Here is an 8,400-nt window from a genome sequence, read left to right as displayed (position 1 = left end):
AAACCGTTCCATTGGTCGGTGACAAGTTACAGACCTGTGCTGCCTCGACAAATGTACATTTTCAGTACAAATCACAGCACAAGGCATTTTGATTTGTTGTTGCGAAGTCCTAGAAAGAACTCCTTGAACTGCCGTGGAACTAACTGTATCAATGTGTATTTGGTGAAAACTTGCTCCAGAAATTAATCAAGGTGCTGAATATTCTTTTGTCCATTTTTAAAGAGCCGTCAAAACCCTGAAACACAAGTGTGAATGTTAAGTTACCCTTTAAGAACATAAAACATCTCTGATCTCTAGACTCACAAGGAAAAAAAAAGATCTGTCTTATTTAGGTTTATGTAGAATGTGTGCTGGAGTGACTGAAGAACTATATTTTCTTATTTCTTCATTGCCAGTGCTGTAATTATGTTATCTGTTGTGCTTTCATTTGCTCAGTCTTACTTATTATAACACATAATTGGTAATCATGAGTTGGGTTATGTTGCAAATTGCAAAATCATTAATCAATTAGCCAACATCCGTCTAACTGTGGGCGACTGACTCGTTTACAAGAGACGCTGGACTTAAAGGCTCTGTTTCCTACAAACACTGACTGTGATTAAATATGGCTTATAATGTTTAGAAATACACAGCCTGAAATACTGACAGTTCACCCATTGTTGCATGAATAACAGACTTGGTTTCAGACTTTTATTGACACGGTTACATTGTATGGAGTACAATTAATATATACAGTACATTACAATAATGATGGAATAAAGGCACCTGGCATGAATGAAGTGCAACATAAAACAGGCACCTAAAGCTTTTGGCTTATTCAACTGTAATAACAAAAGAGATTTTAAAAGACCTGCAACAATTAATCAACTGACTAGTTAATGAGCACAGTAATCTGGAACTTATTTTTTTTATTGTAACTGATTGTTAAAATCACTTCATGTATAAATGTAAAACATTTGATGGTTCTAGGTTCTCAGATGTAAGATTTGGTGACATCACTTTGGGCTTTCTGAAACTGAGCTGAGCATTTTTCACTGCTTTTTGACATTTTATTGATCAAACAATTAATTAAAACTAATTAGCAGATAAATTGATACTTAAAATCATCAGTTGCAGCCCTAAGAAATAGATAGGCACTACTTTTTAATTACTGATAATGCTTGAATTCCTACATTAAAAATTTGTGATTCACATCTGCCAGGCAGTTGTCATTACAAAGTTTGCAAACTGTGTAATTTTGCAAACATACAGTATAATATAGCAGCCGCGAGCAGCTGCAGGAATGATCGCCGCTGACACACAGGGATCACAAACTGAATATGCAGCTGTAGGATGATATTTTATTTTTGAAGAACATGACAGAGTTGCTGACCACTAACAGACAGGAGTCTCATCTTCTGATCTTCTTGTCGCAGTGACCTACTGTTAGCTTTAAAATGGATTTTAGAGTATTATTTAAACTGGACCTTGTTAGGCAAAATGCATCAAATCACTTTTCATTTTAATTGGTAATTTTCAGTGTATCACAGCTCAAGTTGCACAGGACTTTCAACTGGCTGCAAAAGTACACAATCCACTGTGGTTTTCTAAAGCTGCAGGTATGGATATGCTTTCTATTAATATTTTCTATAAAGGATCATCTGACTGCTGCAGCAGCAGTTGAGTAGTTTGAATCTACAAATGGAGTTGAGCTAATCAATAACAGCAGCCAATAGTAGGTAATGAGGCTGTATCAAAATGTGGAGTTGAGTCTATGTTACGCCCTGCCAATCTCTCACTTCATGAGCCTCCCCCCCAGCACTTGTTAATAATTTAGTGGAAATGAAAGTTAATGTATGTGATGAAAAATGCATAACCTCATGAAAACCTATAGGAAGGACTGACCTTTCAGTTGTTGACGTGCCTGATGCACTGCACTTGAAAACCTGCAGTTGTGGGTGCTTTGCAGCTCTGCACACAAAACCACTAGTCTCACCCGTTTCACAACTTGTAATTTCTGCGATGGTAGTACACCAGATAAAATACAGATGAATACAAATGCTTTGTTTTATAATTGTTTGAAATTGCTTCACAGATTTCTACATACCCACTTTCGGTGTTTATAGAACACCTGCTGTACCTTTGTTATTTCAGACACTGGCAGAACTCTAATCAAAACGGGTGTTTTGTAAGCGTGTTTATAATTCCTGGGGTCGTAACAAATTCTAATTAGGCTTGTAGCCATGCCAGACCAAACTCTCATTGCAAACAGGAGGGTAATTATTTCCACTGCACAGTATTATTGACACAAACTTTTCTTTTGATTAAAAAACAAAAACTAATCAATCTTTGTATGCACCATAGTGCTTGAGGAGGCGGTAAGGTGATCTCCTACTTAGCTGTCGAGATGGCAGAAGGGTATGGTGGTGGGCAGCACCACATGATATGGACAACTCAGTAATAGGCCTCATTAGATGCCCAAAGCCCATGAAATGTGGCACTCTGTTTCCCATTAGGCTGAAAGCACAGTGATAAAAAAAAAACCCATCATAATGATGAAGGATAATTGTCAGGGAAGCAAGGGGATATACGTATATATATATATATATTTTTTTTTTCCATGTTTTATTATGAACATATAAACATAGACTGTATATAACAGAAATTATATATACCATATTAAATCATACAGAATTTGCTCTTACAGTTTATCTGTATATATACAGGCATATGTGAAAGATATCCTGATGTAGTTGAAAATTAAACAAAGGTTTGCCAAATCTACTTTCATTTAGCATTATCCTGAAATGTAGCCATACAGCCCCTACACAGATTTTACTTCCAGTTTAAGCCTACAAGACCGAAACACAGTCCTTAAATGTGGCATGTCGTAATACATTACACTAAACTACTATTAAACTACAGGGGAAAAAGCCAGTGTTTTAATAAATAGTCAAATTTCATATATTCACATTTGTGTCCGCACAATGACTAGCTTAAATAGCGTCTCAACATTAGCCAATAGATTAACCATTTTCATACACCCAAAGGGAACAAGAGAGAAAAGTGATTCATTAAATATTTATTTTAAAAATAATAGAAACATTATCAACCCTCTACAACAGGGGCAGGGATGTTTTTTTTTAGTTTAATTTAAAATGCTAGTTTACTACTTTCTGCGACCTGCTAGCTAACTGCTAATTAGTAGCTTTTTGGCTAGCTACTTAGAAGTTAGCTAGGAAGCTATTTTAAGCATGAATTGATTATTTAGAGCTGTATCGGACTGACCCAGCACCTCAATCTTTCATCGGAGAGGTGAGCTTTAATTGTGAGTAACAATAACACATAATTTCTTTCTTATTCTACCAGAATAAAATTGGATTTTCTCTCTGTTGTGGGTTTTTTAGGTGTACACAGGTAGGTGTGGCAGCTGCTTGGCGTTTGGTGTTTTTTTCCGTTGAGTACTGTGTGTTTCCTGTGTATATTTTTGCTAATTACACTAAGTACAATAAGCTCTTTACACAGACCTAAAAAGCTGAGTAATTCAGGTTACCAAAAGATTAGGGTAAATTGTGGTTGGGGTTAGGCATGTAGTGTTTATGTGTGAATTTGGGTTTAGCATCCAGACATTAATGTGATTTAATGCATTGTCCTCATAGGTGACAAAGCAAGTGCCTGTGTGTCCGTGTTTGTTTTTATATTCTCTTGCAGTGTTTGAAATTATCATGATGAAGTCCTCGCCTCATCTCAGGCTGCGGCTCGTCCTCCCACCAGCAATGTCTGCAGTGCCATCTTGTGAAAGAATAAAGTAAGTTCATTTGAATGCTTTGCAATGTTGACACAATGAGCTTGCTTGCCCTGAGTGCTGAACAGGAAGCCTGTTCAGAAGTACATTAAGTCGTCTGTCGGTACTGATTGTGCAGATCTTATATTTTGAGGCAGAGTAGTAAGAATGCAGAATCTAAGGCAGGAGACACAGAGATAGACACAGATCCTGCAGCATCAGTAGATGGCAGTAGCATCACACCAAAGCAAAGGTACTGGTTTAAAAACCTTTGCCTGAAATCATGTCTTTTGTAGACAAATAACAAGTAGCCTTAAGCTGTTGTAAACAAAATACAAAAATACAATTATCATTTATCAGATGCTGTGTGTATAGGCAACAAGAGCCTATAATGAGATATTTGAATGTATTTAAATTCATTACGTTCCAGGAGGGCTACCCTAACGCTGCATGTGAATCAGTGAGTGTATCACTGATGCTCAGTATTTATTAAAAAGTGCATGAGCATAGAGGGGATCCTCAGTTAATTCCCCCCGGTAATAAAATGTGTCGGCTCTCTTAAGTCACACTCAAAATTAGAAAGTGAGATAAGTTATAACAACTGCGAGATGCCATAATTCAGTCACAGATTTAGAAAGTGTTGACTAATTGCATTTTGCCTCTTATCTCATAAATTGGATTCATCCCAGAGCTGGGATGGAAATCCTCGTCTTTGGTCATGGAAGTTTGCGTGGATGCTGCAGGTTTTCAGAGGCGTGACAAAGCATCGGAGCTGGGAGGGGTTTCAAAGCCAGCTACTGGAGGAAACATGACAGATGCCTTGTCCTGGCTGCTTGCACAGGAGTTAATGGTGTGAGCAGCATTTTAAGCTGAGGCTTGCTGCAGGGGTCCAGGGCAGCGGGCAGACACTTGACATATGAGAGGTTATTAGAAACATTTACATGACTGTGCATTTGAGTGCAGAGGGAAAACGGCAGCGCCGAGGTCAGGTCAAACTGCCCCCCTCCCGCTCTGTAATGTTGTGCTGAAGCAACCTCCGCCTGACTTGCAAAGATCACAGCATGTAAACATGTTGTTTTTGCTCCAACTTATACAACGCAACAGCAGGATCCCTGTCACTTCATGCACCATACAGCAGATTCCTCTCAGCGGCATGCGTTTAGCTGGAAACTGTTTGCCCTCTGTCATTATGTCGTCCATTGAACACACAACATGTTAAAACAAAACATGAAACCCTCATGTTTTCTTTGTTTTTTGAGATGTTGTGTGCTCAGTATGTGGCGGCTGTGCATCATTTCTACCTTTTGCAGGCATTGTGCGATCTGCCTAGTCTCATGTTAGCACAGGATATTTGTGCTGAGCCCTGGTCTCTGCATCCTGCGTGCTCCCTGCTGCCCCAATGACCAGATGGGTCAGCGGCTGTGTAGTCGGGGCTTTGCGGGCCCCTTCTGTTCTCTGTGTGGCTCCACTCATGGGATCAGAACCCCAGAGACCAGAGTTATAGAAGCTGGATCATAAGGTAGAAGGCTTGCAAGCTGAGCTGAGACATGCACACACGTACGCGTTCAGTGCGCACACAAACCCCACACAGGTACGTGGAGGGATGTGCAACGCCTCTTGCGAGGCAGAGGCAGCGTGTGTGCACACGTGAGGACGCCCGTTACGTGTTACACTCCTGGTGGAGGAGACAGACCTGTCAGAGGGCATAATGTTTTACCGATTAACAGAGAAATTAACAGAGGAAAATGTGATTTTTATTCAATAAGCCAGAAGCAGACCTGATCTTTTATCATTTCAGACAAGCTGTTCAGGAGGCTTACATTACTGAAGTGAGATTTTTCTTGCCATGTCATGCGGAAATTTAGTCAAGTCATCTTCAACTGTTATTGCAGTCCATTAACTCCATTGTGAAGATACATAATTGATGCAGCCTTTGGGTAGGGTTTAATCAAATGGAGAGTGCTCCACACTCCACCGCCAACTGAAAAATGAGACACACAATCCTCAGCGATGTAGTTTGCGTGGCGAGACTATAATTCACACTTTGAATTGATTTATAATCATTTGACTGCACACTTCCTGCACGATGCCCAAAGCAAAACTCTTTGCTGCTAAGCCTTTAAAGTTGGATTCATGTGAAGGATTTGTGTGCCTGAATTAGGATGTGTTTTAAGAAGAAAGACTAAATAAAAACACAACAGCAGACAGCTGTTTCTACTAATCTACTCCCAAACAAGCAAACGAGTGTGGCGTGTGATGCATTCTCTGTACCTTTTGGGTTTCCAATTTCATTTCATCTTTGTTTGATGTGGATTTCTATCACTCACCCTCAACTATCCATTTCCATTTCGTTATTTTGTTTCTCTTTAGGCATTTACTTTTCTTTGAAATAACTGTGATCTGTGTGGGATGTGGAAACGCATTGTTTATGCCATGCTCCTTGAAATCAAGGGCTTAGCTCTCTAGTTAAATTTCCCAGCCAGCCAGCACTTATCTCTGTCAACTCCTGTTCAAGCCTCAGACAATTTGCCTTGGTTTAAATGCTATTGACTGTTATTTGTGCCGTGAACCTGAGCTGTGATTCAATGTTAAAAATGTGCTACTTTATTTTATACAAGCTTCTAAAAGTGAGTTGCATTTTTCATGCAGCCAAAGCATAACAAATATGCAACATATTTACGAGATGTATGCCAGCACTCGGTACTTCTTTTCTCCATGAATGCATTTTTCTGACAGGGGAAATTGGGGGAAAGCAGCAGATTAGTGCACCTACTCAGCTGCGAATTCTGAAGAGCATTCGTCTCACTCAGCCGTCTTAATAACACAGCAGTCAATTAAAATCCATGAAGTCAGATATGTAATTTTCAAATAATCATTAACTGAGGGAAAGATGGAATTAGAAGTTTGCATATCAGGGAGATGGGAGGGGAAGACAGCGAGAGAGGCATAACAGTCATTACAGTGGTGGCAACACAGACTAAATCCCCCAGCCAAAGATGAGTGAAGATAAAGGAGGTGACTGAGCTAATTGTGTACTGTCAGAATCCATATCTCTAACGACTGTCAAATGAGCAAATTTCAAATGTATTCTCTCCACCCACCCTACTCCCCCCAGGAGTAAAAGTGGTGAGAGAGAGAGAGAGAGGGGGGGAATAAATACCAGGAGACACTAATGTGATGAGAATGATGCCTGGTCTCTTCCGCTGATTAAAAATGCAATAACGCTGTGGCAAAATGCACGCACGCACACACACACACATACACATACACATACACATACAGTGCAGCGCAGCCTAAGCAAGGCAAGGAGTATGTCTCTGGAACCACAGATATGAAATGGCACCCAGTGACCCCAAACTAATTTATTCACTCAGAAAAAGAGGAACTGTATCTTTTTCTTGGATCGCTCATAGTAAAAATAAACAACATTTCTGCTGCGGAGCCTGTTCATAGAGTTTACTCGTGATCTTCCTTTAGATGATAATTAGTGCCTATGAGCAGATGTGGATGTTATGATTCATGTCTAACCATTGGCTATCTTACTGTACCACTAATTATAAAATATTAGTGTCACTTTGGGTTGGTAAGAGTAGCTGGCCTGATTTCTCGAGAGCAAACACAAAGGAGGAGGGAAGATGCTGGTAAACAAAAAGCATCATAAGGAGGTTTCGAGTACAAGATGCAGCGGGGGAAAGGATAAGAACAGTGAAGAGTGTCTTTATCCACCCCACGTTATATCGGGTCTCAGTTGGTTACTGACGGGAAGCAGATAAGGTTTCACTCTGGCTGGAGTTGGATAATTGGACATTTATGGAGAGATAGGAGAGCCCAGGGCCCAGGAGCCATGAAACAGAGCTAATCTAGACTCAGCATCAGTAAATTGTCTGTGAAAGAGCGCATCAGGAGTTCTGACAAGATAAGGAAGGCTTTCTTCAAAGGCAGAGCTGGACCAAAGTGACATGAAAACTCAGATAGAAGAAAGCCTCAGTTTTCGGTGCTGGGACTTCTACATGTGGCATGAGGCGCACGCTGAAATGCGCTGTATGTTTCATGTGGCAACCTTGTCAGTCGAACTGGGTCACGCCGACTTGTGATTCTTTACAGTTTTCAGGACGGTTTTGACAAATTTGTAAGTAGAAAACTCTTGGCGAGCCTGCACGGTCTATTTTTAAGAGTCTGTAAAATCTATTGTTCAACTTCAAATGTTCCATGCGTAAAAACCTGCGACTGACAGCCGTTAGAGTTTGAAACATTTAACACTCCTCCTGGTGAAGTAAGCCTTGCTCTCAGTCTACCATGATTAGTTTCCTCCCTTTGATGTTTTCTCCATTTGATTCTCCCAGGAAACTGCTGCCTACAGAACAGGTGCATGCTGAGCAGGTGGGCCCTTACGTAGGAGCCTTGAGAGTTTGGAGCCGGAGTAAACCATACCTCGCGCTATTTGAGGCAGGTAAAAAACATTTCTGAACATACCATGTTTCGATTTTTCGATATCTTGTGCATATCAAAGATCATGTCTCTCAAAGTCAAGATCCAAAAATGCCATTTGCTGCTTTAGTCTTTCTTTTCTTTTTGCTGAGCTGCAGATCTAAACTCTGTTCAGCCCCTACTGATTACTTGCACACAGACACTGACAC

Source organism: Chelmon rostratus, chromosome 10, assembly GCF_017976325.1.
Source record: "Chelmon rostratus isolate fCheRos1 chromosome 10, fCheRos1.pri, whole genome shotgun sequence".
Taxonomy (NCBI): Eukaryota; Metazoa; Chordata; class Actinopteri; order Chaetodontiformes; family Chaetodontidae; genus Chelmon; species Chelmon rostratus.
The sequence above is the reverse complement of the archived record's forward strand: the minus strand, read 5'-3'. Positions refer to the sequence as shown.